General features: G+C 45.5%; 1 long non-coding RNA gene across 3 annotated transcripts in view; it reads right to left on the bottom strand.

The window, feature by feature from the left end:
- LOC143839134 (uncharacterized) overlaps positions 1 to 12637 on the bottom strand; it is a 52280-nt gene that overhangs the window by 26690 nt on the left and 12953 nt on the right. The window contains exon 3 of one of the 3 annotated variants that reach the window (XR_013231628.1): positions 740 to 812. The exons of 1 other annotated variant lie outside the window; for it this stretch is intronic. This is a non-coding gene — a long non-coding RNA (uncharacterized LOC143839134). Of the gene's footprint in view, positions 1 to 739; positions 813 to 4610; positions 4824 to 12637 lie in introns of those variants that run through there. One more of the 3 variants, XR_013231630.1, reaches the window with a different exon arrangement.

The raw sequence follows: 12637 nt of genomic DNA, 5'->3' as shown, positions 1-12637 counted from the left end.
AGGCTCTGCAGATTAGAAGCTGCCGCTCTTAACCACTACACCAAGCTGGCTCACGTGGTGTCTGTTATGGGAAGTGTATTCTTTAAAACAAGAGTCTCTTGTGGTACAGGGTGGTAAGGCAGCCGACATGCTGTCTGAAGCTCTGACCGTGAGGTTGGGAGTTCGATCCCAGCAGCCGACTCAAGGTTGACTCAGCCTTCCATCCTTTCGAGGTCGGTAAAATGAGTACCCAGCTTGCTGGGGGGTAAACGGTAATGACTGGGGAAGGCACTGGCAAACCACCCCGTATTGAGTCTGCCACGAAAACGTTAGAGGGCATCACCCCAAGGGTCAGACATGACTCGGTGCTTGCACAGGGCATACCTTTACCTTTACCTTTTATTCTTTAAAACACTATATATGAAAGTCTCCAGTTGGGACCTGGGAATTCCTTGGATTTACAGCTCATCTCCAGGCTACAGGGATCAGGTGTGTGTATGTGGGGGGACGGGACGGGACCCTGTGACATTATACTCTACTGAGTTCCCTGTCCTCCCCAGGCTCCATCCCCAAATCTCCTGGAGTTTTCCCAACATCCCTTCCCATCTCCCCCACCAGCCACTCTACTCTCCCCCCTTCCCCAAGTCCAATGGTGGCTCAAGATGGGTCTAGAAATCAGGGACAGAGCGTCTCTCCTTGCTGCTATTTTGGCATCTGCCTTGTTTTGCAAAGCCGTTCCAATAGATGAATTACTAGGAGAGCCATTGCAGAAACATAATTTACTATAAATTATATAACAAGGAGATGGCAAAGCAGCTCCTGCCGAGACGGATCTGTAAAAAAAAAAAAAATTCTAATTAGGATCTGTTGTCAGTGATTGAATCCACCTGAAATGGCTACAATATGCCATTAATAAGATATGGCTTTAATATAATTTCCAGTCCCTGCACATTAAAACAAATGCCCGTACAAAGAATTCAGGCAGCTAAATAAATTGTTCCCTTTCGCACACATATATATTTAAATATAACTTTGATGAGATGACCACAGGAAAACTTTAGTGCCTGCGCCCACCCCAGCCTTTCACAACTTTTTTACGGTTGAGAAACCTCGGATGCATTCTTCCGGCTTCCAGAAACCCCAGAAGTGGCGCAACCATGCAGAATATAATTGGGAAGCATGTGTGTGGACACCCCCACCCGGAGCCCCTCCCCTTCCCACGCCCTCCAGTCCCATCTTTGGCCATTATGGGAGGGGTGGGTCAACATGACCATATATGGTCATATCACAATAAACATGTAACATCTACCCGGCATTTGGCAATCCAGCTTTTCAGACTGAGGTTTTTGGGATGTCAGTGTGCAGAGGTTATCTGATTGGATCAACAAGAATATTTCTCCCGTATTTCCTTTTTGGGCTTTCCCCCTGAGATCTGCTCTGGTTTATGGCTCTGAAATTACACATCGCCAGCACATTTCTATCCTGACCTCCAGATAACCTCTTCAAGGCATCTAGCACATCAGATTTTGTTAAATAAAACAGTTCTACTGTACATAAAACTATTATTTATGACTGCTCTATGGCCGCACCTATAATTCTGCCCCTTCAGAGGGACTTATTCTTTACTCATAAAGAAATCCACGAAATTCGACTCTTGAAAACATCAACTATTTCACTGCCTGCTTCTTTATGATGTGAATTTAACTTTTTACTGGAGATATATATATGCCTGAAAGATGTCAGCACAAAAGCAGATTTTTCTTTAGAAGATATTTGGCGAGTGAGGGGGCCACTACAGAAAAGTCCCTGTTGGATTTGTTGATCTGCTGATGGAGGGTACTCCTATAGTAAAATCTCAGAAGATTATATTATCTAAAGGTGCATGGGGAGATATTACTTGAGATACTCTACAGCAGGGGTAGTCAACCTGTGGTCCTCCAGATGTTCATGGACTACAATTCCCATGAGCCCCTGCCAGCAAATGCTGCATTTGCTGGCAGGGGGCTCATGGGAATTGTAGTCCATGGACATCTGGAGGACGACGGCTTGACTACCCCTGCTCTACAATACCAGACCTCACGCAAAGGCCAGGCCAGTGGATGAACCATGAGGCTGTTAAAAGTGGCAGCCTTTAATCTGGAAAACCGGATTTGATTCCCACTCCTCCACATGCAGCCAGCTGGGTGACCTTGGGCTAGTTACAGTTCCTTCAGGGCTGTTCACTTAGAGTTCTTACAGCCCTTCACCGGTCACCTGTTGTGGGGAGAGAGGAGGGGAGGCGATTGTAAGCTGCTTCGGGACACCTTCAGATAGTGAAAAACAGCTCTTCTTAATTGCTTTTTGTTTTTTTGTTTTTTGCGAAAACAGATTTCTGTCCCCTTTCAAAGCTGTTCGGGAAGAAATCCGGTGGTGTCAGAGGTGTACTAAGCCAGCATATTTTGAGTGAGCTGGCATGCTAGAGGGAGACTAGCTGTTGGGGAATTAGCTGATTCAACACAGGCAGGATGTAGGGCAGCTTTTCTCAACTTTTTAACTTTCAGGCTTCGAGAAACCCCAGAAGTGGCACGATCGTGCAGAATATAGTTGGGAAGCAGAGCTGTGGACATGCCCACCTGGGGCCCCTCCCCTTCCTACCCCCTCCAGGGCCATCATTGGCCATTTGAGGAGGGGGGGGCAAGTCGACATGACCATACATGGTCATATCACCCGATAAAGATAGTGGTCCCTTCCCACTCTATGATTCTATGAAATGTTTAACACGTTTAAGAAATATGTTAAGAATTAATTAACTCCCACCCAATTGGGAAATCTTTCCAGCCCTGTCACAAAACCCTGGCTGAGAAAGCCTGATGTAGGGTATGGATATTCACTGATGTGTGGAATATACCCTGTACATGCTCTGAAGGCCTTTCCTTTATTCCTACAATGCTGTGCTGAGCATAGCATTGTCAACAACCTGGAGAAGAAAATATACTGTCGCTATAATAGAGACTTAAATGTATGGGAAAGGGGGGGAGGAAAATGTCAGGCCATGGGGATAAATGACGTCGCCCATTAAATAACGTGCCATCCATTAAGGCAGGGGTAGTCAAACTGCGGCCCTCCAGATGTCCATGGACTACAATTCCCAGAAGCCCCGCCAGCAAATGCTGGCAGGGGCTTCTGGGAATTGTAGTCCATGGACATCTGGAGGGCCGCAGTTTGACTATCCCTGCATTAAGGGGACAGAACATTGCTTTTCTTCCAGTTGTTGGCAACCACAAACTGAGGTTTTAACATTCAAAAAAATAGGCAAAACATTCAAGAAATGTTTTTAACCCCCCTCACCCAACACTCCGAATAGATTGTAAGAACAGTCACAGTTTGATGCACTCGTGAATTGGCTAAACGGCCAGAATACGATGGAAACCAATGCAGAAAACCTGATTATGAGAACGGCCAACATCTTCTCCGTTCTGTGAACGTTCTCAACCATTTCCACTGGCATGAGAAGCCATCTGGCACCAGGAGGCCCAGAATACAGACGCAACCGCCCGAAGTCAAAGCCGTCAGCTGGTGCCTCCTGAGTGATCCGTGCTGCCAGTCGGACACAGAACTCAAGATAGACACGTCTCACTCCAGGCATTAATCATATTATTATCCCTCCTCGTTGATCAAAACGCATGTACTCAGTTGCAAATGGGAAAGCGCTTTTAGGTTCTGCGGACAATGGGGGACACGGGAGAGACTTGTGTGACAGATGCTCTGTTTCTTGGCCGATCTTTTGAGTGGGGTTTTTCCCCCCTCTTTCACTCAGTACATTTAGTAGAGATCACATCTTGCTTTGATGCTCCAAATGATAGCCCACGACTGCGGGAAGCCGGAGAGATTTGTGTTACTTGTCCTCAGAGAGAGACCCAGAGAGAGAGAGAGGACATGTCAGGAATGCTGAGAAGCAAATCTGGTTCTGTCACTACATTTTAGCTATAAACCGTGGAGGCACAGCGACCAGCGTTCAGGAAGTGAACCCCTTCAAAATAGCCCAACGTATGTTGAATTCCGGAGTGCGGATCAAAAGATCCACACATGGGGGCACCTTCTCTCTTCCCCTCTTTATTTAGTCAGCTGCAAGGGTCCTAGTGATTCTCAGGCCCTGGAAAAAGTCAAGACGGGCTCCCACACCCCCCTTATTCACACTCATCTCACTAAACTAGAATACGACAAGCCAACATCACTTCGGAAGGACATCAGCACATCCCTCCCAGAACGCACCCGCTCATTCCTTGTCGGCAGACGTCAAAGGATCTGAACATCCTAGCCAGGAGTCAGCCTCCAATGGTTGCAAACCAACTATTCCCGAGAGCAGCCACCAAGCAGATGCCTCCCTCTCGGCCGCTGGTGATGAGATGAGGTGAACTGACTCCAGCATCCCTGGCTGTGCGTTTTGAACCTCTCTGCAGAGGAGCAGTTAAGCACCTTACGCTAAAGCGCCGCTGTTCGTTCTGCCACTAAATATTAAAAACTTCCCTCCTGCATGAGTGGTACATTTCCACTCCTCTTCATCACACTCGACATCAACAGGAAAGTCATGATTAAGTTGTCAGTGGCCTAAATATAGCAAACTCTTATGGCAGAGATTTTGAGGGCTGTATTTGTCAAAGACTTCCAGGGTTGGTGTCAGAATTTCAAAAAAATCGGAGAGAAACCACGGTTGTCAGGTCGAGGCAGGTTCTCTTGGGGCCACATCACGCCGTGGAATTTTCCCATGCAGCTGCGGACCGAGTTTGCAACCTTTGGGAGGGCCTTGTGAATCAGACGGAGCAAATCACAAATCAGCAGTCCTCCAGGAGGACTTTTTCAGCTTTCTGCTGGGCAGAGAGAGACAGATCGAAAGAAAAAAGAACCAGTGGTGAGAAGCCAAGAGTTCGGGAAGGCTTTGACGCAAAGGCGTTTTGCGAATTAAAACTCAGAATTAAACTCCCTTCCCCTAAGGTGTGCTTTCTGGGCAAAACTCTATGGTAAAAATAGCTTCTTACCATAGAGTTTTCCCCAAACCCAGAAAGTATGGTTTCTCGGCAATACCCTATGGTAGAAATAGCTTCTTACCATAGAGAAATAGCTTCTTACCATGTGGTAGAAATAGCTTCTTGCCCAAACCCAGAATGTCATCCCCAGTGCCCTTAGGCCACTTCAATGCACTTTAGAAGTTGATTATCCTATTCCACACAGGAAAATCCAGCTGCAAAAGCACTTTGAAAGTGCATTATCCAATGTGTGCAGAATGGGCCCTGCTGGAGACCTTGGGGGCAGGGTTTGGGGAGGGGAGGGACATCCAATGGGCTATAATGCCATATAGTCTACCTTCTAAGCAGCCATTTTCTCCCTGGGAACTGATCTCTGTTGCTTGGTTATTATTCCGAGGGGATCCCCAGATCCCACCTGCAGACTGGCTGACTGAATTGGGAAATTCCTGGAGATCTGAGGATGGAGCCTGGGGAGGGTGGGGTTTGCCAAGGACAGGAGCCTCAGCAGGGTACAATGCCATGGACTCCTCCCTCCAAAGCAGCCATTTTCTCCAGAAGAAATGATCTCTATCTGGAGAGCAGTAGTAAAAGCAGATCTACAGGCTCCACCTTTCCCAGCACTCCACACTTATGTGAATGAGGGATACTTTGTACATATATTCATGTACTATTTATAAGTGTACACAGTGGGTTAAAGAGTGGTTCTCCAGATGTCCATGGACGACAATTCCCATGGACTGGGAATTGCAGTCCATGGACATCTGGAGAGTCATCATGTGGCCACCCTTGGTATATAGCATTTCATCCAAAGCTGGGCAAACAGGTGACGATATGAGCAACATCACCACACAGATGTGGTTACAAGTCCAGTTTTCTCAGTCCAGCTCTATGATCATTGGTCTATTCCTAACCTTGGGGGTTCAGTGAGCTCACTGGAGGTTGTTTTACCCAGCCCCCAAACCTAGAGATCTCATGGATCTGTTCCACTGTGGTGTCTTCCACGGCTCCGAGGCGCCTTCTCCTACAATAATCTCTCCGATAGACTCTGAAGAATCAAAGCGCCATGCAAATACTAAAGATTATTCTCTCTTTTAATATTTGCTATGTGCATCCTTTAATAATATTCTGAACGTACCTCCACTGGATGAGATCTGTCCTTTATCCCTCCTGGAGACCTAACAAAAATTCAGACTCTTCAGCTCTTGGTAAATGCCAAATCTTTTCTTTCCCAGATGCAAACGCCATATCATTATAAAAAAAAATATGAACGTTTTCAAGCGGTAGACTCTAGCACATCAAAGGTTAATGTCAAAAGTGGGATAAAGTTAAGAGTTGCACCAGCTGATGTTCTCCCATCTTCACAGCTCTTAAAGGCAAAGGTAAATTCCACATCTTGTCCAGATGTAAGGCCATAACATTAAAAAAAAATCCATAAAAGCTTCCTAGGGGTAGACTCTAGCATATCAAAGGTTCACATAAAACGTGGGACAATCTTCAGAGCTATATCAGCTGGAAATTCTCCCAATTGCACTGCTTTTGAAGGCAAAGGAGTACTGCCCCAAATTTGAGAGCTATTTTTAGCTATATTGATTGGTACTTTTTTTTGAAGCAAAATCAAGGGCAGGTAAATCCAGAATAGCTGCGGAGCAAGGCAGCCATTGCAATGATTTGCATAGTCATCACTCTCTCCCTCTCTCTCTATCTCTCTTTCTCTTTTAAAAAGACCTTTCTTTAAAAATAGAAAACTAGGGGAACTCCCCCCACCACCACCAATCTAGAATATAAGCTTCTTCCCAGCCTATTTCAGTCCTGTGACAAGATATTGTCCAACTTGTGATTCCAGGGGAAAAAAACTTATTTAAAGTAATCAGAGCTGAGCCAAAATAGCAGAAGAGTCAAAATTGAAGTTGAAGTTCCTCTAGATATCTCTACTTGCCTGCTAAATGTTTTGAATGCAGAGAAATTTCCCCCCTGAATTTGCATATAAGTTTGGAGCTCAACAGAGAGAGAGAGAGAGAGAGAGAGACAGGGACAGAGATACATGGAGACTGAGCGAAAGACAGACAGACAGAGAGAAAAGCAGAGAGAGAGAGAGAGAGAGAGATTGGGCCAAATTGCTACTCATGGGAGACAAGCCTCAAATCCCGCTATGGTAAAGGTAAAGGTAAAGGTATCCCCTGTGCAAGCACCGAGTAATGTCTGACTCTTGGGGTGACGCCCTCCAGCGTTTTCATGGCAGACTCAATACAGGGTGGTTTGCCAGTGCCTTCCCCAGTCATTACCGTTTACCCCCCAGCAAGCTGGGTACTCATTTTACCGACCTCGGAAGGATGGAAGGCTGAGTCAACCTTGAGCCGGCTGCTGGGATTGAACTCCCAGCCTCATGGGCAAAGCTTTCAGACGGCTGCCTTACCACTCTGCGCCACAAGAGGCCCAAATCCCGCTACAGACAGTGAAATTTTGTGCCTACACGATTCAAGCCTTCAAGAAGGAAACAAAACACCTCTTTTCCCCCCGAAAACGACCAATTTTATTTTGTAACCTCAAAAACATGCTTTACAATCTTTTTTGTTTATATGTTTTTAAATTTTTTTTAAGCATGTTTTTAAAACTTTATGTTTCACCATGTTTAATTTTTATATCTTGGTCTGTGGCTATTTGAATGAATGAATGAATGAATGAATGAATGAATGAATGAATATTAACTTTCCCCATCCCATGCATAATTTTATAAACCTCTACCATGTCCTTCTTTGTGGTCTCTTTTCTAAACTGAAAAGGCCCAGACGCTTCAGCATTTCTAGGGGAACTATTCAACCAATGTTATTTTGGACCGATCAGGGGGTATCCGATGGGACAAGTCAGCCTGAAGAGGTGCTACTTAGATCCTTCATCAGTTATATCACAAAATTTTGACAACCTGCCATGTATTTTCGGAGACACCCTGGTGGGAATACCGGGTTGCTATTTATGTCAAAGCAAGTATGGCACTAATATATATATATATATACTTTTAAATTCCTCCATAGAGCAAATTCATGCATTTTAATTTTAATTTTTTACTTGCTTTAATAAGTGCAATTACCCATAACAGGGGGAAATTAAAAGCAATGCTAATTAGAAGATGCTGTCTTAATCAATGCCAAGAAGCTGCATCACATGGAGTTCTAGTCCCATGTTATGTTCGCACAGGTGTTTACCCAGGCGTGAGGCCGAAAGGACAATTTGCCAAATTATTACTCTGGAAAATGCATTTAAAACTAATCCGAGCTGAGTCCAGATAGGGAGGAAAAATTCAAACTGAAGTATAACCTCCCCCCCAAACAAAAACTACGTCACATTTTTGGGGAAGATGTGTGAGGTAAACACTGGGGATGTTTGAAGTGTAGCACTTTGAGGTGGGGCTAGAGCAGGGGTAGTCAAACTGCAGCCCTCCAGATGTCCATGGACTACAATTCCCATGAGCCCCTGTCAGCATTCGCTGACAGGGGCTCATGGGAATTGTAGTCCATGGACATCTGGAGGGCCGCAGTTTGGCTACCCCTGATCCAGAGTGTTCTTACAAGTGTGCGTCTTATAAATATACTACTTGGAAAAATGAATTTCTGAGACTAACAAGACATTCCCTTTTTTAAGGAATTGGGCCATGGTACCCTGAACCCAGCTCTCTTTCCTCATTGGCATATCCTCACAGAAGTCTCAGGAAAGGACGACTTAAAAGTAACAGTAGAGCCCATTTGGATTCGGGACACCATCATGGGGTAGGGGTGAGGGTGGTGGTGGTGGAATTGCTGTGACAACAGATAAGAAGACAACATTTCAAGTATAAGTAAGATTGAGACACGATCTATTCAGACGTTATTTGCACCGTTACATGGCTTTTGTAGGATGCGGCTTTCTTTCCCTTCCAACCAGTTTCTCTGTCGAAAGTGCTGGGAGCGGGTAATTTTCCTGTTTCTGTTGTTCCATGTGGACAAAACACGGGAATGCAGAAATGGGACATAATTCCCCCCTCACTGTTTCAGCATGAGAGAATGGCCGGGAGGAAGAATGAAGGTAGAAGCCATATCTTCCTCTCAAGGGGGCATTCCGAACCCAAATGGGGTCTGTTTTATTCTCCATACTGTCTAGTGTTGCCAGCTCTAAACTGGGAGATTTTGGGGGCAGAGCCTGAGGAAGGTGGGGTTAGGGAAGCAGAGGGACTTTGATCTGGTATAATATCATACAGTCTTATCTTCCAAAGTGGCCATTTTCTACAGGTGAACTGCTCAGAGTCACCTGGAGATCAGCTGTAATTCCAGGAGATCTCCAGCCACCTCCTGGAAGATGGCAACCCTGCACTGAAGTAGGGACTCGCCTTTTAAAAGCTCTCCTTTTCTCTGAGTGCAAACCAGGCACAGATAGGCTTGTGTTTCTATGTCCTTTAAATGTTGCCTGTTGATTATTACTTCCATAACAGATTTCCGTTGCATTTTTTATTGCGTATCTTAAATGTTCTGTGAATTTAGGCAGATGGTGAGTGAATGGACAGAAGGGATTGTGTTGGTGCTTGGCTCTTGTGGTCCTTTCTTGCATGCCCAGGGAACCGCCAATCACCACTTTGGGGTTGGGAGGTGAATTCCCTCAACGCCAGATTGGCCAGGATTCTGGGTTTTTTTTGGGGGGTGGCATTATCTGAGCCACTGTGGGTGAGCAGGTAGTTGACCGTTTATGCACTGGGAACTTCACTGCCGCAGCTCCCATGCAGGAACACAAATCAGGGGCAGATGAGGCGCACCAGGCCAAAAGCTCTCCTATGTGAATGCAGGAAGAGGTGGGGCAACCTGCCATGACTAAAACTCCAGCCTACAGTCTGGCATGAAACCTCCAGTGCGTAAATGGTTGTTGTGAGTTTCCTGCATCCTGCAGGGGGTTGGACTAGATGACTCTGGAGGTACCTTCCAACTCGATCATAGAATCATAGAATCATAGAGTTTGAAGGGGCCATACAGGCCGGCTAGTCCAACCCCCCTGCTCAATGCAGGATCAGCCCAAAGCATCCGAAAGCAACGATTCTAAGGATTTTCCCTACGGTGTCCCGTCAGATCTTTTTCACAGCAAAAGGTAATCTTGCATTTTTTCCAAGGGGACCCTGTTCACATTCAGGTTGCAATCAAAGAAAGAAGCCTAATCTCAAGAGTACTTCATGTATTACAAATGTCCAGCATGTCTGGCATTGTGTGTATGGGAGTACGAGGACATTGTCTCTATGGGAAGGACCTGCAGAGACCTGTGTCTCCATGGAAGGCCATGTGAGGCAAGTGAGAAGACAAAGGGAGAAAAAGATAGGAAGGGACAGAGTGCAGCTCTCAAGTTAAGATAAAGAGAGGCATCTCATTTGGGGAGATAACACCTGAGTACCCCTAGAATGATGTAGAACCCCCCCCCCACTGAAGAAGAAGAGTTGGTTCTTATATGTCGCTTTTCCCTACCCGAAGGAGGCTCAAAGCGGCTTACAGTCACCTTCCCATTCCTCTCCCCACAACAGACACCCTATGGGGTAAGTGAGGCTGAGAGAGCCCTGATATCACTGCCCGGTCAGAACAGTTTTATCAGTGCCGTGGCGAGCCCAAGGTCACCCAGCTGGCTGCATGTGGGGGAGTGCAGAATCGAACCCGGCATGCCAGATTAGAAGTCCGCACTCCTAACCATTACACCAAACTGGCTCTCACTGGTCCAAGCACAATGAGTTGTTCACTCCAGCATCCTCATCCTGAATCGTAGATATTGTATCATTTATTTTGACCCTTACAGGTGATGTGTGGAGGCTGGAATTTTTTTTTGCAACTGCTTCATCTCACAGCTTGAGAGCACCAGCTCTGGATTTCCAGAGTACACCGCAGCAGGATGTTACCGTCTCACTGTGGATACAAAATGAGTCCCCCTGCAGATCTGGGCACCCGTTGTCCACATCAAAAGCATCAGCGGAAGTGTGTGATTCATCCCGGTCCCTGCCTGAGTCATCTTCCCTTTACAAGATGAAAGATGAGTCACGGGTGCCGCTTTGAGCCGTAGCCTTGCCTTCCGCCTGCCTCGCATCCAAGAAAGCTACATGTCTGCCCTTTTCCCTCCCTGAAATTAACGTTCTGTCCAAGGCAACACACAGCTCTCATCTTGCTATCTTAAAAAAAAAGAAAAAGAAATCTGCTTCCAGACAGCAGAACAGACTCCCTGAAATCTGAAGCATTAATTTCTCTAACTGTATATTCCACATTTGTGGGGAAATTATGCAAATGTGAGTTTGCACATATTATTATTATTATTATTATTATTATTATTATTATTATTATTATTATTATTATTATTAGTAGTAGTAGTAGTAGTAGTAGTAGTAGTAGTAGTAGTAGTAGTAGTAGTAGTAATTGACCATTCACTCAAAAGCTCAGTTTTTTACTTTTTACATTTCTGATGCTTAGTCTACAGTTACAGTATATGCATGAAAGAGAGAAAGACTAAGTAGGTCTAAAAGGGATGTTCATTTCACACCCTGGGGCTTGCTCCCAGGAAACTTTCCGAGGGTAGGTGTTTTGGTCTGCAGTGGAACAGTTAGATTTGTATCTGGTAGCACCTTAGAGACAGAATGTCCCAGGAAAGTGTATTGAGGGTCCATCCAAAATGCCTGCAGGCTTGCATGTACTACAAGAACATAGGGGCTTTATTGGTTTTGTACTCCTTCCTCGGCCATGGTCACCCACATCATCCTGGGATTTGGGATTTGATGTGCTGAGCATTCTGTTAGAATTGCTAGCTGCATCCTATTTTGCCTCCAGTGCCTTAGCTCACTACACCCCCTGAGTTTTAGGGTAAGAAAGAATATCGGTTCATTCCATTGAAGACTTTAGTCTCAATATGTCAGAGACTGGGGGAAAGGGTGAAACATTTTACAGAAAAGGGTTAACTGAAATCCTGTCTTTTTGGGGGAGCGTCTCATTTCCCCTCCTCCACTATTTCCTTTTCTCATTCCCTGGCAACCCCTATAGCATCTCCCTGTTTCCTGTTTCCTTTTTTCCTTCCTACCTACCAGCCAATCCACCTTAATCCGCCCCCTGTCCACTTTAATTCCTCCTCCTGCCATCTCTACCAATTGTATGGTGGGGAACCCTTGAGAACTACATGTGCTACTTTGCTCATTTTGTTTTACCACCCAATGGATAGATAGATAGATAGATAGATAGATAGATAGATAGATAGATAGATAGATAGATAGATAGATAGATAGATAGATAGATAGATAGATGAAAAAGAGAAAGAGATATCTGCAAATCTGGGGCTTTCCTCAGGTTTGTAGAAAGACCTGTCTTTTCTGTCTATGGCCCTAGTCTCTGGATTTAATCATCCACAGATGGGGCCATGTTGAGAAATAGACATATTCCTGGTGATTATGTGAGTGTCACCTGACAAGAATCATAGAATCAAAGAGTTGAAAGGGGCCATACAGGCCATCGAGTCCAACCCCCTGCTCAACGCAGGATCAGCCCAAAGCATCCTAAAGCATCCAAGAAAAGTGTGTATCCAACCTTTGCTTGAAGACTGCCAGTGAGGGGGAGCTCACCACCTCCTTAGGCAGCCTATTCTGCCCTGACAAGGGCAGAAAGAAGAAGAGAAAGGAGGGAAGT

Source organism: Paroedura picta, chromosome 5 (genome assembly GCF_049243985.1).
Source record: "Paroedura picta isolate Pp20150507F chromosome 5, Ppicta_v3.0, whole genome shotgun sequence".
Taxonomy (NCBI): Eukaryota; Metazoa; Chordata; class Lepidosauria; order Squamata; family Gekkonidae; genus Paroedura; species Paroedura picta.
Note: the sequence above shows the minus strand (reverse complement) of the source record. Positions and strands in the feature narration are given on the sequence as shown.